The sequence below is a fragment of the Vanessa cardui genome, chromosome 11, assembly GCF_905220365.1.
Source record: "Vanessa cardui chromosome 11, ilVanCard2.1, whole genome shotgun sequence".
Classification (NCBI taxonomy): Eukaryota; Metazoa; Arthropoda; class Insecta; order Lepidoptera; family Nymphalidae; genus Vanessa; species Vanessa cardui.
Window position 1 is genome coordinate 9463764 of NC_061133.1, and position 22883 is coordinate 9486646.

The 22883-nt window shown below is 33.0% G+C and overlaps 1 protein-coding gene across 1 annotated transcript in view; it reads right to left on the reverse strand.

Moving 5' to 3' along the window:
* Positions 1-22883, reverse strand: part of LOC124533629 (ecdysone receptor) — a 223685-nt gene that overhangs the window by 172368 nt on the left and 28434 nt on the right. Inside the window, exon 3 of the mRNA XM_047109030.1 lies at positions 7508-7566. The gene's annotated coding sequence lies outside the window, so the exon portion shown is untranslated. The remainder of the gene's footprint in view (positions 1-7507; positions 7567-22883) is intronic.

Sequence of the window (22883 nt, forward strand, 5' to 3'; positions counted from 1 at the left end):
TGTGGTATGTAAAATTATGAGTAAATATTAATTTCATGATGCGCGCGCAGGCTGATGCAAACTACATGATTAAGTTGCTCGCTAAACCGCCAATTACGTGTCATGTCATGGAGAATAGATAATTTTACACCTCATCTTAGTTTACAATATCGATTTTGTTTCAAATTTAAATTATGACTGTTTACATTAAGCTGTAGATATTCAATATGCGGTAGTATTTTTTTTAAATAAAGGATTTTTTTTATTTATAAGATTAAGTGTATATTATGTACTAAGTGTATAACTTCACGCTGGGTGGTCTCTCACAGCCCCCATTCCGAAGAATAGGCCCGCATGACGATTATTCTATTAACCATTGACGTCCGTAAAACGCTTGGTATTTACTTATTTTTCGAAACCAACGGTTACATTATGTACAATAAATTTTAAAGCAAGAAATATTATCTCTATATATAATAAAATTGTAGTGTTTTTACTATATGTGATAAAATCGTAGACTTTTTACTAAATACATAGGTATGTATGCATACACGGTGGACATACCAAAAAAACTTTTGTTAAAACTTTTGTCTGTCAGTTGGATTGATTTTGACAGGACTTTCACTGGCAGAAAGCTATATACGGAGTAACGTAGGCTCCACCATTTTTATTTTTTTGTCAAATTAAAACGCGTACGAATTTGCGGGCCTTGCTAGTCCATATATCTTATGTATGACTTGATATCATTATTTTACATGCTTAAATATATATATACAAATATGAACTAAAACTAGTTACTGTATAAATCTTGACCGCATGGAATGGTGGCAAGAATGCTAGCAGCATTTCCCCGTTGAATCGCAATTCCGATCCTCTGGGCAAAAAACGAACCAGCCCTCCTGTCACCAGTGGAGGCAATGAGGCGAGGTGTTATACTTTTGATGAAGCTTTTTGCACCACTACTCCAAGGGCCAAGCGTTTAGACAGCAAAGAAATTAATTATTTAAAAATTATTTTACTCAGGAAATAAAAAGATTCGGCTGTATAGTATCGATTTACAATTATAAAATAAGTTTATATATTTCGAACAAGAGTATCTGTTTCATTTTGTTAAGGAATGCCCTTGAATTAATAGGTCACCTGATGATAGCACTACCGATTGCTATTGACTTTAACAATGTCATTGTAATACGTAATTATGCCTCACATAGCCAGTGCGCTGCCAACCGTGAGACGTGATTAGGCCCTCTGTGTCTTTGTTGACTAACTTACCCATCACATCGAAAAGTAGCTCATATCACTATTGTTTAGCGATAGGTCAGTGTGTGGTATCTATTCATACAAATAGTTCGGCTTCTCATTATTTTAATCAACAAACTCACACAGGTATAATTCAGTTATTCCTCTGGGTGTTTAAAGCACAGATAAATAATCACACATTAAAACACAATTGATATCCATTGGACATTAATTATGAAAAAAACGCTGATACATAGTCAATTTTTTTAGTGGCTGAATAATTAGATATCGTGTATCAGGAGTTCGATTTTCGAAAGATGATATAAAGCCGATTCGCGCTAAAAATTTTAATTACACAAGAGATTCAATGTACGATTCGAAATTCGAATTCACTCTGTTAGGGCTATAATGTAACAAGACACTCGTCTCACCGCAGAAGTGTGAAATACCACAATACCATTTGTGACTATAATAATTATAATGTTCTAGGATTTACGTATCAAAATGGCGTATCACTGTTAGTCATTTGTCAAGATTTTACCAGTTGACATACGAAGCGAATTCGCTCTGAAGATTGAATATCAAATTTTTGTTATCTGTCTGTCTGTTTGCTCCGGCTTATCACTGGAACGGCTGGACCGATTTTGACGCAACGATCACCGGCAGATAGCTGATGTAATAAAGAAAAATTTTGCTACATTAATAACTTTTTAGTTAAATACAAACGTAGTTTCTTATAAACTAAAACGTTTTTTCAATTCATTATAATTGACGATATAAGTAGATTAATGACGACCAAACATTATTATAACTAAAAATTAACATAAAACTTTCATATTCATAATTTCACGCACGGACGTAAGTTTTTGTTGTAATTAAGAATTTCGATTTAAAACGAATAATTCAAAGAGTAATTATATAATTATGATTAAAGAACGTATTACTTTAGCATAACGAGCAGTAATTTTCCGACTCAGCGAAATGTGAAAAGGCGATGTAATATCTTCATTTTCGCTTTAGCTTATAGGTTTATGAACATGTTCATAATTAAAGGGGTGGTACATAAATGTGTTAAACAACGCGTCGTTTAATTAAAAAACGCTGTTCCGTTTTATTTTATTGTAAACAGATATTTTATTACAGCTGTTAAAAATATAGTTTTAGCATATCGTCTTAACGGTTTAAGAAACGCGAATCTTAAATGGAGATCGTAAATTTATCGGGAAGTGTATTTGTAATTCATCTCAAGCCATTAGAGGAAGACAACTTATAAATTAATATACTTAAATACCATTTTCGTAGTGTTTTAAATACTTATTTATGTTAATACATTTATATTATAGTTTAATATTTAATAAACTCATTATGTTAGTGTATCTGATTTCATAAAAGTGTAATCGATTTTAGAACGTCGTTCGTATGGCTTTAAAAAAATAATACAAGACGTTTTCCCGCGCGAACGGATTATTAAAAAAAACCAAAAGAGAGTCGCGCATTGAATATATTTGATTTTAAGCTTCAGGAAAATAATAATTTTATAAAAATAAAATACATACTAAATAAATAAATATTACTTCTACTGTGTATTCATTAATATTAACTGTTATAGTGCTTTATTTAATATTTTCTGATTTAATTTTAGTGTAAATAATTGTAACAATAATAATGCACGAAGCTAGCCATCTGTTGAAATGGTTACAAGAAACTTACATTGTAAATTCAAAGAAAACTAGTCTCTCGATGTTATGTCAATATGGCGTCAAGACATCGACGCAGCGGCCATCACTGTTTTCGGGGGTCATTGTGCTCGCGGGTGACGTCACCAGTGACCTTGACGCGTTCCCCCCTCTCGTTGCACGCGTGAAAAATGTCGCTGTCAAATGCGCTGGCCTCTTTGCTTGTGTTTTTTTTTCCGCTCCACGCTGACAATTACTGGTAGTCGACGAACACGTGTATTACATTACAGACTGTGATTTAAAGAAAATGGTTACTTTAAATGTTCATGTTACGAGCCAAATATATCCTTTAAATGTTAAAGCCAAAAAACATACCTAATTATATCGATAATTTGGTCGGCAACAAAAATATCGATTACAATCCGAATGAGAAGTTAATCAACACGGATCTCGCAAAAAAATATCGATGTGCCAGTCGGTTTCACAGTTTGCGTTTATGATTAGTTAGCAATTAGGCAAGTAAAGTTCGGGAGAATCGACCGTCTGACATTCGCCGCCCTTGCGCCGCCCTCGACGAACTGAGCCCGACTTCATAAAGCGTAACGCGCGTAAATATTACGAGGGCTGTAACATTTTTAGATAATACGCTGAAATTAAAATAAATTACGTCAGTTGACGTTTATTAAAGTTAACACCATAAATCAAAAAACTTTTTTTTTATTCGCTGCTTTACCGCTGATATTAAAAAAAACCCTTTATTTAATTATGACGTCATAGCGATAATATCTTTTTGAATTATAAATTACGTTTAAATTAAATTAACGGCCTGTAAATTTCCCAAAGCTGGGCTAAAGCCTCCTTTCCCTTTGAGGAGAAGGTATGGAGCAAATTCGTTGTGGCAGAATATCGTTGAAATTGGTCACATGCAGGTAACCTCACGATGTTTTCCTGCACCATCGAGCGCGAGATATAATTATAAACACAAATTAAGCACATTAAATTCAGTGGCGATTGTCTGGGTTTAAACCTGCAATCATCGGTTACGGATGTACTCTCTAACCATTGGGCCATCTCGGCTCGTTTTAATTATCAAATTTCAATTAACTATTGCTCTCAGACTTAATAAACGAATCAATCAAACTTCGTCGTAACGAAAGTCTTTGTTTGAATATTTATTGTTCTGATTATTGAATTTATTGAGGACTTTAATTTCGTTCACGCATTGTTATGGTTTTCATCATTCTCTGAGTAAATTGAACGACTCTGAATGTTTCGTACTCTGCAGCAGCGGTAAGGTATCTAATCAAATATAAATGTCCTAGAATGGGATCTGTAGGTTGTATTGTTATATTGGAATGCCTGACTATCTAAATTTTCTCACAAGTTTTGTAGGAGCGAAAAATATAGGGTCTATCTGAGAGAAAAATATAATGCGAAGACAAATAGTTTGTTAAATCCATATTAATATTATAAATGTGAAATCAACTCGGTCTGGCTGTCGGTCTGTCTGTAGCTCATAAACGTGAAGCAAACTTGAACTGTAAGAAACGACATAGACTACTTTTTTTGAAAACTAAAAATGCGAAGCCACGGGCGACTATTAGTATTACATATTTAAACAAAATTACGAACATAACAGTAGGAGGAATTGTTCATGATAATAACTTACCCTTTAGAGCCTCAGAAAGTACATATACCTTTCGGACTATGAGAGTCCAAAAGAGATTATGGGATAGGTTGCACCTGTGTTTGACACTCACACATATGACACATATGTATTATATAATATTACGAGTTTTCAGTTGAGGGTTGCCTGTGGTCGAAGTCGGTCAAGAGGTAAATCATATTTAGTAACTAAAGCTCCGGATTAATTGGGAACACGAATTGATCGTTTGAGCTAAATGTAGTCGTCCGAGTTGACAACTTCGAAATTGTTATGAACAGGTTTTTATTATGAATGTTAAAAAAACTCCCTATAAATTCTGCTGTTGAACAATGGCTGGTAAATATTTAAATTCTACCACGTTATACTTGCTAGACCCGACTAGAAGCGGAAGGTAGAAAACCAGGAGGTTTAGACAACATCACATACATTACTCTGATCCTAATGTAAGTAACTGAGGCACTTGTGTTATGGAAATCAGAAGTAACGAAGGTACCACAAACACCCAGACCCAAGACAACATAGAAAACTAATGGTAATCTACATCGACTCGGCCGGGAATCGAACCCGGGACCTCAGAGTGGCGTACCCATGAAAACCGGTGTACGCACCACTCGACCATGGAGGTCGTCATAGGTTAGTGTGGAGAGACAAGAGGCATTTGCGCATTCTGCTCTATGCTTTCTTGCTTTTTCACTGTTGAGAAATAGGTACATGAGTTGTAAAAACAACATACGAATAAATCTCACACGGTTTTCAAACGACGATCTTACGTTTATTTTTGGACAGTGTGCATTTTCGCTAGCCTGTTGAACAGTGTTGCAATTTTGCATTGACATATAGTATATGATATAAACATATTATGTAGGCCTTTAGTACATTATGGTCCTAAATCAGAGGGCAGGTATTTTAACACAACGCGCCTGGATGTCCAATTCTAGGACCGAAGGTGTATCGCCACAGAAGGATTCAAAAAAATCATTTTCGGTGTTATCGAGAGATAACCAGAACACAGCTTGCACCCGCACGCTTGTTCTGTTAAACGGGTCGAGCTAATGTTAATATAATTAAAGGTATTACGTTTTTGGATGAGACTTGATTGCGGCAACATCATAAATGGCGGACAACAAAGAATGATTCATTATTTGATTATTACCGCCGCAAATTGTTCGTGTCATTCACATCTTTATGTAAAAGGTATTCGGCAAATTTGAATAACGATGTTGCCATCTAAAGTCGAAAGGATAATTCAGGGCAAACATTTAATTTAAATTCAAATGAAACATTTATTTGTTTACATTACATTGATACAATACAGATTAATTAAAAGTAATCGAAGAAAATTAAACTGCATTTTTCAATATAAATCTGTATCCTTTTTTGACACTGATGATTTTGGGATTGATTTTGGATGGGTACCTTCCACTTATCAGATATTCTACAACGGTAATCAGTATTATTGTGTTCCGGTGTGAATCGTTGGTGAGCCGGTGTAACTACAGGCATAGGGGACATAACATCTTAGTTCCCAAGGTTGGTGGCGCATTGGCGATGTAAGAAATGGTTAATATTTCTTACAGCGCTATTGTCTAATAGCGGCAATGACCCCTTACCAATACCATCAGGCGGCCCATATGCGTGTTCGCTAACCTATGTTATAAAAAAATACAAGAATGACATTAAAAAGCTGTAAATACTTTAAAGGGTTTGCCTGATTCCAGACGTATGTAACAGTGATATAAACTATTCATGAATACATCTACCCAGCCCTTCCCCTAGTAGGACATTTAGGTTCACAATGTTTCATTTTAATTTTCTATAGAAAAGAGTTTGTGTCTCTGATTACTAATTTTACATTAGCTGCTTAAAATCAGTATTTATTATTTGAACATTCACTAGAAATAATATTATAATAATTATGTGAGTATTTTTATTAACCAGACTGTGCTGTTGGCTAGTCTAATCTAATTAGTGCACTTTAGCGTCAGATAGTTTACAAGTACCTACTAGACTAACTGTACTTAGCTGACTATTGCAGACATGTAATAAAATTACATGCAATGCAAAAATTAAATATTCATTATATACTTATATTGGATGGTGGAATATTATACAGTGTAGTTTGTAAATAAGAGATCGACACTGTTAGAACGTTTTAAGCCAACACTAGCATTGCCATAAGTTTAGATTTATTGGAAGTTTTTAATTTATTTATTTATTAATACGTAACTCGAATTGCTATGAAAATTCAAATTTAAATGCATACTGTGAAACGTTGAGACGTTTCTCTAGTATATTATAACTAGTAGTCGCCCACGGTTTCGCCCGCCTCGTATTTTTGTTGGTTGTCAAGTGTTAGGCAAAAAAATAGCCTATGTCCTTTCAAATTTCCTTCATACCAAATTTCGTCAATTACGGTTAGGTCGTAAAAGACCACAGACAGACAGACAAGTTACTTTCACATTTATAACATTAATATAGATAATGGTCAATAAAAACTAGATAAGTATTCTTTATGTTTTCACGAGGTTATTAGCTAAAGTTCAACTGGGTTATTATTGTCAGAACATGTGAAACTTAAGACCATATGTCTCTACGGAGGTTAATTACAGAGGCTTGCTAAATAACCAATACTTATGTGTAGTAGGTTCCTTACTTAATAGAGTTGTAGATATGTTTTGAACTAGGTCTGAAGGGTGAGTGAGCCAGTGCAACTACAGGCACAAGGGACATAACATCTTAGTTCCCAAGGTTGGTGGCACATGGACGATGTAAGGAATAGTTAATATTTCTTACAGCGTCATTGTCTATGGGTGACGGTGACCACTTACCATCAGGTGGCCCATTTATTCGTCCGCCAACCTATACCATAAAAAAAACAAAATAGTAAAACTTCACGTGCAGTTTGTTGAAATTATATATTACGTATAATTTTTTGTCTCAAACTCACCGTTTATCAAAGCGAATCCGTCGGACGATGTCGTCGATATCGTCAGAATAACACTGTATCTGAAACAAACAAACATAATTACGGTTATAATAATATTTGCATTCTATCGTTTATATCACAATACACATTTTACAGGCATTTATTTTTGAAACCGCGAATATTGTTTTATCATAGTTTTAAAGTAAATATTATTAAAAAGAAATGTATAAATGATTTTATACATTTATAAGCCCGGCCCTTGTTAGGTACCACGCAATCATTCCACCGCGCAACAATATTTAATGTTGTTGCATTTTTTTGACGGATGAGTCAGTAGTAACGAATGGACACAACATTTTAGTTTCCAAAGTTAGTAGTGCAATGGTGTTAAAATGCATGGTTAATATTTATGATGGTGCCAATATGGGTTATGTTGACTACTATAACATAAAAAAGAGAAAATACATCATTTCATTGCATCAGAGGTGTCATATGTTTGAACCACTGCGCCATATCAGCTTTATCATTTCGTTAAAAGCGTTATCCAATGTTGCCTAATAATTTATTCATTAGAAAACAATTTACTATAAGGTTAAGCAGTAAAGGTCTCCCACTTTAGAAGCAGATCCCACACAATGAATACAAAGTAGACTTGTTGTTTAGTTGTTTATTTATTTATTATAATAAATAAACAGAATGTAAGGTTTTCTAATTTCATATTTCAGATTCTCTTATATAACAATACGTGGGCTGACTTTGGAAACGGAATTATATACTTTATACCATATAAGTCATGATCAGTTATGTGTGATGTAATAGTCATATCAGAGAAAATGTACACGTTAATAGTCCAAGTGGTTTGAGTTGACTGAATTGTGAACTTAACTGAAGCTGGTAAAGAACTGGTCATGTATGTCAAGACTGATCAGTATTGGAGCAATTGTCGATATCGTCACTGATGGCCTTAAGAGGACTAGACTTCATGCGTGGACAGTAAGCGCATACCTTGGGAGACTATGTCTAGTCGGGGACTGAGATTATCTGAATGATAATCATACAAAAGCAGTCGATTTAGATGTTGAGATTTTATACTTCAGTGTGCCGAAACATATTTACACTATTTCATAATTCATAATATAGTATAAAACAAAGTTACTCACTGCTGTCTGTCCAAATATATGTTTAAATCTTTAAAAATTACGCAACGGTTTTTGATGCGGTTTTTTTAATAGATAGAGTGATTTGAGGGGAAGGTTTTTGTATATAAGTCATGGACAATATAGCAAAGAAACACCGATAATTTTTGAAGTTTCTAAGGTGATCGTAAATATACAAATTCTGTGTTATATTTAGTATCTATATTGCAACCGTGCGAAGCCGGGCGGGTCGCTATTTTTCAAATAAACTTAATATTCATTCCAAAAAATAAGCGTTGAATAAAGTCTTATCAATGCCGAAAATGAATCTTTAATTACTTCGAATTGTAAAAAGTTACCGTCGTTTATAATATTATGTAAATGACGGTCGTGCCTCAAATTTTCAATGAAAGATTTAAAGATTTAGAAACAATTAAACAACTCGTGACTTTCATAAATTAAACAAAGACTTTATTTCTATTTATAATTTTTTGATGAGGACGAGCGACATTCCATGGTGTTGGAGGTAAAACAATGTTCTCTTTTAAAACCCTGGGAAGACGTTACATCATTGACAGAAAATTTCAAAGATATGAAACATAATAAAAAGTTTAAAAACATGTTTTTTTGTTTGTTTCTTTATGAATTAATTGCCACAATTTTTATGGAAGTTAATTTCGTAACGGATTATCAATAAGGGTCATTATTAAATGACTCTTCATATAAATTTAATTCAAATAAATTATATTCAATAAAAGAAAATGCTAAAGATTTCGAGAGATGCCATTTTGTTATCAGAACCAAAATGACAGAATTACAGTCTGATTACTATGAAAGAATTTTGGTTCTTGTTACTTTCAAGAGTTCATAACACGTTAAACTAATGCCCATAGTATTTAAGTGTATGTTTTCGGTTTTATGACAAAAGTTATTAAAGTCTGATAATTTTACAGGTCTACAAATAACTTTATGCGAAAACGACAAGAAATAATTATATTAGCTCTGTGAAATTAAGTAATTAGGTAGCTCAAGTCCTAATAAATTATCTTTAATGGTTATTACTTCTGCTAGTCATTTCAATTTACTCATTAGCGAAATGTATAAGTCTGTAATTGAAATTCATGCTTCCTTCTTGGACACATTTCATAATTTTTTCTGTCATAATATTTGAATATGCATGTTACAGCTACACTTTATAAAAGCCTTTTTAGAATTAAATTCTTGCAGGGCTATTTCGTTTTTTAAAAAGTAAGGCAAAACTACAATATCGTAAATATTTAAGTAATATTACTGCATTAAAAAACACTATAATTTAAGTTTACGTGCTATCTTTATCATTTTCTAATAATTAATATTATACAAAAATTTAGAGCAATTCAGAAAGTTAGTTTTCATATAAAACAAATTACACTTTGACAATAACTAAGATCTAAACAAGCAATTAAATCCAGTCTGAGTTCACATGCATTTTCTAATTAATCGCCTACACTAACGACGCCTTAATACATACAAATTAAATGTTAGTCTTGAACCCGCGACATGCTCGTGTTATTCTGCGCACGATTCGAGTTCTGATTTATTCCTAAGATTATTTTATTCACACCTTACTCCGTTGCATATTTCGCTGCTATTAGGACCGGTCGTCGCTGTCTTATCGGGCGAGCTTTTTATTTCTGCGCCTAGCAATTATTTTTGTGCTGCAATTAACTGGTGCGCGCATGTTTCACTAATGATCATTAACTTGATTTTCATTTACATGGAAGAACGGACAGCGTGATTTATATCTTGTATAGGTGAAGGTACTTATTACGGAAGAGGGTAATAAATCATTTAAAACACAATGATTTTTTTTTAAATAAAGAATAATCGAATTGATTTTGTTTTGTTATTTACGAATTATATCTGATAACATATTTTGCTGACCTACTGGTCTGTTTGCTCTGTGGTTTTGGCTGCGCACGCGCCGGATGCGATGTAATCTGTAACCGGGCAGAGCGATGCGTGTTTTATTTCGAAATGCGATATGTAAACGTCTCTTTGATGTTATTTGATTTTCATCTGACATTCGCTGAAAGGCAAATTTGGGCGTAAACAAATTATATATCACAATACATGCTTTAACAATTGTTTTAAGGTTATTAATATTATTATTTTTAAAAATATAACATCATAGTTATTTTATTGTTAAATTTCTTTAGTCGTTTGTCGCTAGACCTATTAAGATTACAAAAGAAATGTCTCACTGCTGGGCAAACGCTTTCCTTCCTATTTAGAAGGATACTTGGAACTGGTTCCAGCAAGCTATTTCAATGCGATCGGTGGGTGGGTACCCAGCTGGGTAGATGGCACCTTTTATTTAACCCATGCTGGTGTCATCTCTATGTTTTCCTTAACGGACAAACTCGAGAATCTTCCCGACCTGTTGATCGTCTATTGTTCAAATCTTTTAAACTTTCCTATTTAACACTAGATGGCAAATAATTGTAAACACTGGTTTATGATCTAATATTGTATTATATTTTAAATTCAAGTATTTATATGTCTCTGACCTTGGTGAAAGGGCGAATGTAAATATTTTAATAAAATGTAAACATAATTTTACCATTAGCAAAAACATTTAAATAAAAATCGTACTATAACGGCATTATTCGCTACAACATCGCTTAAGAGATATAATTTATACTAATATTAAAAAGCGAAAGTCTGCCTGTCTGCCAGTTGATATTTCACGGCCAAGCCATTGAACTGGATTTGATGAAATTGAAGATTGTAATGAAGAATTTGATGATAGATTTCATCAACTTTCAAAGAATAATTTGTTATGCCTATAATTGACTACTAATCTCTTAAAGCCGAATGAGAGGGCGTCGACAAGTGTTATAGAAAACAATCAAGATTTGTTAATTTCTTCTTTTCTTTGCTAAATACCAAACGACCTTAACAGTAGCCATTTTAGCACTACACACTCAAAGTAAAGTGACATCATCATATAACATAGTCAAATCTATCTATAAGCTTGAATTTAATATATAGAGACGACTAAAAATATGGGTAGAAATAGCTGTTATATAAGATACCTAATGAAATACCTAATTTAATGTGACAGCTATACAGTAAAATTATATATTAATTCATTATAAAAATCCGATAAAGATGCTACAAAATATCGGATTGCTGTTTGTCCGGATACCGGACATCCGGTAATCCCAACAAATCGAATAGCCGTTTGTTGGTGATTAAGAATAGGCTAGATTTATTGAAGGCTCACATGAATCAGCGAAATGTTTGATAGATAAATATATGAGGCCTTTAAAATACTTTCATAAAATAAGATTACAACAACAACAACAACAGCCTGTAAATTCTCACTGCTGGGCTAAAGGCCTCCTTTGAGGAGAAGGTTTGGAACATATTCCACCACGCTGTTCCAATGCGGGTTGGAATAAACACGTGGCAGAATTTCTATGAAATTTAAGTTAAAAAAACAGTACGATTAACTAGTGAAGAAATAATCGATTGACATCGCTTTATCAATGGTCAGCTTATGTCGCTGTCGGTATTTTAAATTACTTATAAGAACTATATTTATCCTTCAGGACCTTACAGTAGTGTTTACCCCCTATTCGGTATACGACCGGATATTGACTTACTATCGAGTATCCGCCGGACACTAAAATTAGGCCGGCTACGTAACGGATATCCGTTTAATCTCTAACCTGCACTATGTACCTAAGGAGTGTTGTTCTTTGTGTTTGAAATAAATTTATAATGAGTAATTTGGCACGTACTGTTTTCAATTTCAAAACAAACACAATATTTTAAAGTAAAAAAAGTAAAATAAAGTCTGCAAGTAAAGTATAGCCTGGTAAATTTTCCACTACTGGGCTAAGGCCTCCTCTCCCATTAAGAAGAGGGTTTGGAACATATTCCACCACGCTGTTCCAATGCGGGTTGGTGGAATGCACATGTGGCAGAATTTCGGTGAAATGGGACACATGCGGGTTTCCTCACGATGTTTTCCTTCACTGCCGAGCATGAGATGAATTATAAACACAAATTAAGCACATATATATAGTTGTGCTTGCCTGGGTTTGAACCCGAAATCATCGGTTAAGATGCACGCGTTCTAACCACTGGGTCATCTCAGCTCTCACAATAATTTTAATGACAACGATATTTTGATATCACAAGCTATTATTGTTCTTAAATTTCATTCTTTCAGAAACCTTGTGAAATGTATAAATAATTCTAAAACATAGTTGCAGAAATTAGTCCAAGGTTTCATCCCGAGACGTCTCAACAGCTCCAGGCAAAAGACGTTCTTATCCTAACGCTCAAACATTTCTGCTTTCGCGATAACTAAAATAATAGACGAATGCCGTAAGGCACTATGAAACCTTGCAAGTTGCGGTATTCGTATTGATACTCGTATTTCTTGGAAGAATGAAAAGAAAACATAAAGGTTCGTTTATAAAGTAATGTTTCAACAAATTATCTATTTTTCTATTTGCGTATGCAAATTTGATTGCAACTTGAAATTATATTTAATCTTCAATATGGTATAAGATGTTACTTCTATAACATCAACAGGCAGTAAGCGTTCTATGGAGGATTTCTTCCAGCAGTTAAGCTGAAAAATAAGAATTACGAATAGCGTATTTGTTCCAAAGTTGCAAATTACGTACTTTGATTAAACTACATAAATACCGTCGGTGCTCAGAACTAATAAATGATTTGTACTAGCATTTTTACCAATCGAAGCCATGATGATTACATTTACATATATTAAGTCTTTAATGTAAGCAACTCTTGTTTAAATATACAAATACAAAATATATCGTTATTTCCAACATGATTTAAAATTTCCTGATGTTTATAATCTAAATTATTTCTGTTTCATAACATACCTTTTTTAGATAGAACTTTACCTATCGTGGTCATCTCATCAAATCAAATCATATCAAAATAAATTTTATTCAAGCGGCCTTCTACAAGCACTTTTGAATCGTCATTTAACAATTAAGTGAAGGTACCACCGGTCTGGAAAGTAGATTCTACTGAGAAGAACCGGCAAGGAACTCAGTAGTTACTCTTTTTCAACATTTAAAAAATACAAAGTCATGTTAGTTAATACAATTCTTTAAATTAATATATCCTGCCTCGAAGTCAACAGGTATTAATTCCACGCTTTTTCGCAATCATGAGTGAAAAATTATATCTTAAGACAAAAAAATAGATAAAGAAAACATTTCCTGATAAGAAAAATCTCTAGAGACCTTGAGGAAGCCCTTCAACCGAAATTATTAGCATTTCTCGCCGGGGAAATCAGGAGGTGTTCGCTTATCTCATTTCATTAGACGAGCTGAGGACAAAGCGAACGCGAACCTCCAGGGGGATGCGGGAGACAATGCACACACATATCCCTTATTACCTCGTACATAAAGTCTAGATTAAAATGAATTCTAGTAAATTTGTATTGGTGTGAGCTAAGGAACTAAAAGGCCATCGATAGTTGTTGATAAAGTACGTTGGATAAAGTTTGTTTTTACGTTTACCAGTACATCACACTAATATTATAAATGAGAAAGTAACTCTTCCTATTCCCTTGTTCACTTGTTCCGAACTAAATTACTGATCTTTAATATTTGTTGACCTAAATATTTTAATTAATTTACGCATATTAACTAACGATGTGATAGAATAAGCAGATTATGATGTCTTTAATAAAACACGTTGTCTTTTCGTATTCAATAGACATGTTTAAAAACGGAACAAACAGTCATAACTAGAGGACGCCACATGTACCTAAAGCATAGATAAAATACAGACAGACTAACAATTTTGGTTACCAACATCTAAAGTGTTATAGATATCAAATACAAAGCGTCAATAGCGCCAGCAGAGTCGTAGGTTCGATCCAGACCATTTACCATTGCCGCAATCGTACCTAGTACAAGTTTGAAGCTTAATTGAAGGTAACTTAGCAATTTCTTAGAAAGAGATATTGCTACTTTCATTCATATAATTATTTCAAATCAAATACTCAGATTGTAGTTGTTTATTAATTCCTAGTTGTCGCCTGCTTTGCTCGCGTTTTAAGGGTCATTGGGCTTCCTTGGAGATAAGGCTCGCTTCATACAAAATTTCACTAACTCTGTTCAGTGGTTTGATCGAGAAAGAACAGATTAATAAGCAGACAGAAAGAGTTATTTCAACATTTACAACAATACTATAGATTACTAAGAAACAATCGTAGATGACACAAAAGTCCACCGTCAATGGTTCATCATTGACTGGTTTCGTAACCAATCACTGTGATCCGGTATGAAGGTAGCCAATCAATCAATTTATCGAATAAATTTACATAATGATAGGGCACAGATGCACCGTCTGACCATAATTTATCCTCGCTAGTGTTTAAGATCGACGCGGTAGCTACAGGTATAAAATTAATGACTAATTAATTGTTACGTATGTATCATATGTAAACTAAATTTAATAATACCTACGAATAGTTTATCAATTTAGTAACAATATAAACCCGCTGATGCATTTGTGTTTGTTAATAATATAATAGACAATACATATTATTCTGTTTAAGATAGATCTGTTAAGAAAAGAGAATTTAATATTACTTGATATAAATATAGTATAGAAAGTATTGTGTTATTATCACGTTTTAGTTATTATTTTGTTAAGGCGTAGACTCTTTTCTAATATATTACATACTTGTATATGCAACATTGATATTTACACATAAGAAATTATACAACTTCTTACTAACTGTTTCATGACTATTAAGCTGTAGTACACTCGGTTGTAGGGCTTATTGCAAGCCCGTCTGAGTAACCACCAGATATTCTACAGTCAAACGCAGTACTCAGCATTGTTGTGATCCCGTTTTGAATGGTAAGTGAGCCAGCGAAATTACAGGCACAAAGGAAATAAAATCTTAATTCCCAAGGTTGGTGGGTTACAGGTTAATGAAATGTTTAATATAAATGGTTAATATTTCTAACAGCGATGAAAGAGGGTAGCCCATTTTCATCTATTGCCATGAAGAGAGGTATTTCAATTTATTAAAAAAACTGTAATTATCACATCAAGTTCGTGTAATAATTAGCCTACTTAAATGCATTATACTTCTTCACCTTCGCTCCTGGACTGGAATATATGCAGGTTCAAATTATCATCAACTTTTCTTTTCAGCATGACATCTACAAAAACGCATCGTCCATGCCTTTGAATTATGCTATAATTTTGATTGAGTTTAGTTTCTTACGACAGTTACATTAACGGTTCTGACAGGTTTCATTTCCAGGTAGCGTCCCAATCGTTCCAGGATTTCAATTTTAATTGGTCACTGTGGTTTGTTTTTGTTTGCGACTTATATACGATCCACTTAGCAATTATAAATCCAATCAGCAATGTTTTGTATCGCTCGCATCCAGTTCAAAGAGTGATTTAAGTGTCGTTGACACTATCGAATACATAAGGAACTTTTTGGTGATATCAATATATCCACTTAGGTGGTTCGGTTTTTTTTTTTAATTTTTTTTTTATGGTATAGATCGGAGGACGAGCACCTGATGGTATGTAAGAAATATTAAGTATTCCTTACATCGTCAATGTGCCACCAAGGAACTAAGACTTTATGTCCCTTGTGCCAGTAGTTGCACTGGCTCACTCACCCTTCAAACCGGAACACAACAATACTGAGTACTGTTATTTGGCGGTAGAATAACTGATGAGTGGGTGATACCTACCCAGACGGGCTTGCACAAAGCCCTACCACCAAGTCCTCTAAGTTTATTCGATATCAATTAAAACCTATATAGATCAATATATAGATCAATTTACGCTTAGCTAATTTCAAAAATGAGAACTTTCTTAAATTAACTTCCAACTATTTTTCCGATTCTGATTATGTTATTTATAAAAATATACTGTTCGTGATTTCGTTAATTGTTTTCGCCGTAATATGTAATTAAAAGACGGATATTGATATGATGGACTTTGTTACTGTAAATGGTCACCACCGCTCACACTCAAATATTCCTTATATTACCATCATATAGGAGAACTAAGACGTTATATCAATTAGGCCTGTAGTTACACTGACTCAGCAATGAACACCGGAACACAACAATACCGAATATTGCTGATAGTCGGGAGAATATATGAGAGGATGTTACTAAGGCTCACACACCCTTCAAACTGGAACACAACAATACTGCGTATTGTTGTTTAGCGGTAGAATATTTGATGAGTGGGTAGTGATAGTGGGAGTATAGGTATTTCTCTTACGCCCATTTTTCAGAAATTCTTCCACCCATCAGTAATATTTGACATCACCGTATTTCAGTTAGAAGAAAAAGTGAGCCAGCGAAATTATATTAGGCATTAGGGAAAAAACCCTTTAGTTTTCAAAGATGTAGGTGCATTGAGGATGTAATGAATGGTTTACAGGCCAATCTCTAAGGCGGTAATAACTGATGAATTAATATAATGTGGTACATTAAAAAAAAACGTGTCCAAAATATACTATTTATTCAAGTAGGCTTTTACGAGCACTTTTGAAAAATTTAACAAATACATTAATTGAAGCTATCACCGGTTCGGTTCGTATTGCGCCAACGAATATATATATATTATTAATTACACAGAATTTTCCACGATATATCCTTTGACCAATGACCTTATGATAAATTATGAATAAAAATACGTATAAGATAAAAGCACATACCAAATATAAAAAAAATAATAAAATTTGTATTTAAATTATTATCCAACATTGTGAGCATAAGTGAATTCCAAAGCCAGTATAAAACTATAGCGTATTATTTGTCTAATATCAAAGGATTTCGCTTAAACCATACTCATCCATTCAATTCAATTACAAAATAAAATAGCAGTACGGAGAAAGTTCCAGTTTCTTATTCAGACAATCCTTTTGAGGGCGAACAAAGGAGAGTTCATTAAAACAATTCCCGGTAAGTTGTGGTATGTAAAGACTTAAATAATATAAAGTCATAAATATACCTCATTATAAGTAGCTGCTCTATTATAAATTCTACTTTAGGTTAATAGACGAGCCCTGGGGCCGTATTTGTACTGTAAAAATGCAATTGTATGAAAAAGATGAAAAATAAATGTGATCTTCTCTGCGATGAACGAAACCGTTTTTAGTTTGGACTTGGAGCTATTTAAATCATGTTTCGATTGTAACGTATTTATAATAAACAAACAACAACACCAGCCTGTAAATCTCCCATTGCCTGGCAGTGGCTCATAAAGGCCTCCTCTCCCTTTGCTTTCCAATGCGGGTTGGTGGAATACACATGTGTCAGAATTTCTATGAAATTAGACGTATGCAGGTTTCCTCGCGATGTTTTTCTTATGCACGAGGTGAATTATAAACTCAAATTAAGCACATGTATATTCAGTGGTGCTTGCCTGGGCTTGAACCCGATATCATCGGTTAAGATGCGCGCGTTCTAACCACTGGGCCATCTCGCCTTCCATATTATAGTATCCGTGTAAAATTGGAGCGAGCTAGTTAATGGCGCTCATCTCCAGTAACTATTTGATAAATTTCTTTCGTAGTATTTTAACAAAATTATTATTTAAAAAAAGACTCAAATAGTTTGCATTTTTTTTGTATTCTAGATTATTTAGAGACAATACACAATATTGTGTCTCTGCAATGTTATGCTGGGTTTTATCCAAGCTCAACAGTACATTCTTCGAAACGTCTTCGTTTCCAAATGAAAAAGGAAAACTAAGTTAATACCTTAAGTTTATCTCCACAATCTAAGTTGGAACAAGTTATCTTGTAATTGCTGTTACGTCCAATGCTATACGAATTGTAGGAAAGATCTCATTTAGTTCCAAACCTTGAAAACACGATGCGATGAGTAAAATCATAAACAACACAACAAGATGTTCAATTTAAACCGAAACTATTAACAATAACGACTTAATCTTGTTCGTTGTTTTGTAGAATGCACATTCCGAACCAATGTCGTGATAGTCATTTGTACACAATTCGTTTCCTGTTTAATGACTCAAAAAATCATTGATTTTCTTGAAGTTCCTGTACAAGATTACTGAGAATTATTTTAAGAGTCATTTTTTCCATAGAATATTAACAGATCAAAGTATTTTTTTACATGTTTTTCTTTTATTGTATAGGTTGGCGCACGAGCATATGGGCCTCAATGGTAAGCGGTCATCATCACCCATAGACAATGACGCTGTAAGAAATATTAACTATTCCTTACATCGTCAGTGTGCCACCAACCTTGGGAACTAAGATGTTATGTCCCTTGTGCCTGTAGTTACACTGGCTCACTCACCCTTCAAACCGGAACACAACAGTACTGAGTACTGTTATTTGGCGGTAGAATAACTGATGAGTGGGTGGTACCTACCCAGACGGGCTTGCACAAAGCCCTACCACCAAGTAAAAGGTAGATATATATCTTACTTAGGGTACTTTTGTTCAACACGAAAATGGAAAAAATTCTAATATGAAAAAATCATGAAGATCCTTCTCGTCAAATTCGTAAATAAGCGAATAAATAGATATTGCCGAAAAGTGAAGTTGTAGTCGTTATCGATGTAAATTCTTGACAAATTCGGTATTATCGTGTCTCCGGTTTTTGGTTCTCTACTCCTGTAGTCAGGTTTCTTTGCTTTTCTGAAAGCTGTCTGAATTTGTATATTCGTATGTATTCGCTGTTTCACTTATATTTCGGCTCCCATATACATATGTAGAACGTTGACAATAACTTGTTGTATTACTAATTAACTATAAACAGTTTTCATTATATTCGACTTATCGGCAAATTTTTAAGTTATATTAAAAAACGACAACGGACGTCATTAGAACTACAGAGTGAACATGAAATGAATGAATGAAATGAAGATGAATCACGGAACAATAGACCGTATCTTTCTAATTTTTGTGATTATTTTACGTATATTTAATTAAACTAAATTAAAAAATCAGTCGTGTCGTTCTCTGTAAATAGTTAGTCGTATACTGTAAATGTCCTCACGAGGAAACAGGTTGTGCCCTGTACCAGCTTATAACATAACTTTGCCAGCGAAAGTTCTAGTATAATTAAGAAAGTGCATGCAAATCTCAAGCAACAGCGACAGTTGCTCGGGAATCTAAACGTGATTTTATTAAAGGTAATGTATACTGAGTAAAAGTTATATGTCAAATGTAAGAAAACTTTCTTTAATGACATTTCTCAAACCAATGTTTTCTAATATATGTAAATGCGGCTTATACATAATTATGACTAATTTTGAACTAAAAATAGATTAAGATTTACAAGAGACTGGTTAGAACTGGAAGGTTGGGGGTCACCTATAGGTTTTAGGTATAAAAAACTAGTGATCCTCTTTAGGGTTCAAGTTCAGTAGTTTAGTCATTAATGCGTAACAGACGGACTGTGTTAATTTACATATAGTATATAAGTATACATTTAATATATTTATGAACTGTGTGTTTGAAGGCATTACAAAATAATTAATTTCTTACTATGTATGATTTTTGTTGAAGTTATTAAAACATAATGTAAAAAATATATATAAATATCACCACCTTAATAACATACTTCAAGAACAAACAACGCATAGTTTTTGTAAGACCACAGTTAATTAAATATCAGATTTTGATGATTAAAAATAATTATCAATGAAATATAACTTTTTGTTTATATTTATCTGTGGAAACTACGTACGTACATACATAAGCTTAGATAGTATACTATCTCTAAGAACGTTATCTTTGAACCATGATATAGAGCGCCGGTGGAGTGCACATGATATTCTCCGCGGCTCCATCTTCGCTTCTATGGACTAGTGTTGTATTGCGATCGAATCACGTTTTTGGCACGATTATAGCCAACATTTCGGCAAACTCACTTTATCATTTTTTATATATAGCTAAAATGGCGATGGTCCAGTATTGCTCCTGCGCCTTTATGCTCTGACATTGGGGGTAAAATTTATATTAATAATTTAGACTCGATTTTTGATTTATAGATCGATAAAAAATAATAATTGTCAAAAACATATATTCGTAAAATTTGATATTGATTCGAAATATTTAGATATTAAATCCTTCAATTTCAATGACATGAAGTTCAACGGGCGGCCATGTTTGACGTTTACGGGTGTGTTTTACAAATAATAATTTCGCCCACGGTACGGTACTCAATATAAACGAATCCATAATAAATTATTAATAAAAGATAAACCGCATTTGTTTAGTTTTAGTTATTAGACCCGAGCGAAACCAGGTTTTAATATAGTGAGTACGATAATTAGGTCCTTACATCACCAATGACACGGTAGACAATTGATCTGTTGTGATTATAATTAAGATTTTGGCGGTATTTGTTAAACTGTTAAGTGGGTGGTTAAGCATAAAAATATGATAACATTTTAGTAAATATTATTATTTAAAAAATATATTATTCCTAACATAAACAAATTTCTCCAGTGGTTATAATTTCTCACAAAAGCAAAACATATGTTTGTCCATAGGTCATTGCCCTTAGCACTAGTGTGAGTGCGTCATACATGCAGTTTTCAATGTATACTTAGGAAATAAGAAATAGAACAGTGAGTCATGCGACTTCAACCAAGGACTTCGCTACAGAACTGCAATGGCCGACCGCGTTATTTTTGACGCGAAATATTCGAAAGGTCGAATATGATTCGAATTTCGAACACGGATTGACGGTAATTTGTTTTTAAACCGGGCATCGCTTAATTTATATATCGAACATCTTTTTTAATAATTAAATAAACGCGTTCATTTTAAAATTAAAATGAATATAATCTTTTTATTACAATATAATTTAATAATATAATTTATATATTATCTGCTTACTTACCTATATAATAAATGATTGATATATAATGAATGAATGATACCTTACATTTTATTAAATGCAAAATTTTGGTGTCATCATCATATTTTTTTCTCTAAGCTCCTATATTTGGTATATGATAAATTATTGACAGATATAACATATACTGTAATAATTAAAATTGAAAGACGAAACAACAGGAATAACTTTTACGAATTATTTAAATATAATTTCATTGCGATTAAAAAGATATATTAATTTGATTTTTTTTGCTTCGGAGTATAAAATGATTAACAAAATTCAATTACAGTACCCTAAATGTCTTTTACGGGTACAAATCGACATTCAATATCGAATTATGGTGGAAATCCGAATCTGGTGTTCAGTGGAGCGGGAGTTTGCTGGACCGTGAATGTCACAGATTGAATCGACATCCGCCACTTTGATCGGACCAGAATTTGTTTAATTATCGCTTAATCATTTGCGTGTAAGGTAAATAATGTGTTTTGTATCGATCGGAAAATATTTTCAATGTAAATTCATTATTTATAAATGTTGATGAATATGAAATACATAAACAAAGAATTGTGAAGTTTTAAGCGTTTCATATTTATCTGTATGCAAAAAGGATTCGATATTTGAAATACGATTTGTACCTTTTTTGACGATAATGCAAGTAACGTATTGATATTTTTTTTTCATAGCGCTGTAAAGCTAGTTGTTAACTAGTGCCAGTAATATTGTTTTGACAAAATAATTATAAATTATTTTTAGTGACTGTATTCAATAGATAATCATTCTACTTACTCATTGATTATAAAATAACTTAATATGTATTTATGTACATGTTTATGTATTATGTAATCAAGTAGTTTATAATTATTGTTTTAAACTTGTTTTTGTGTGAATTATATTTACACATTGGTAAATAATATTTTCTATCTATCTTTTGTAAAATGTATTCTTAAACTGTACTATAAATAATATTTCAATATTACCTTCTGAATAAAAATTCGAAGAACTCGCTATATGTATTTTATAATATTTTGCGTTTATTTTATTCGATTACACGTACTTAAAAAAGGGTATAAATACTATTGAATTTATCATATATCATGCTTCACTTAGATCATACATCAAATAAGCAGTAAATAAAGTAATGTCGGCTTTAGTTTTTACATTATGTGTAGCTTTCGGAGCACTTACTATTTAATCAAAATAGTTCCCTATTAACTTACAGTATAAGTGTTTTTTTTGGTTGCGACACTGACGTCAGATAATAAAACAGTTTCTTGCAATAAAAAAAAATTAAATCCAAATAAAGGGGTTAAATTTAAAAGATCCTTGCGCTAGATGCAGTGGAGGTGA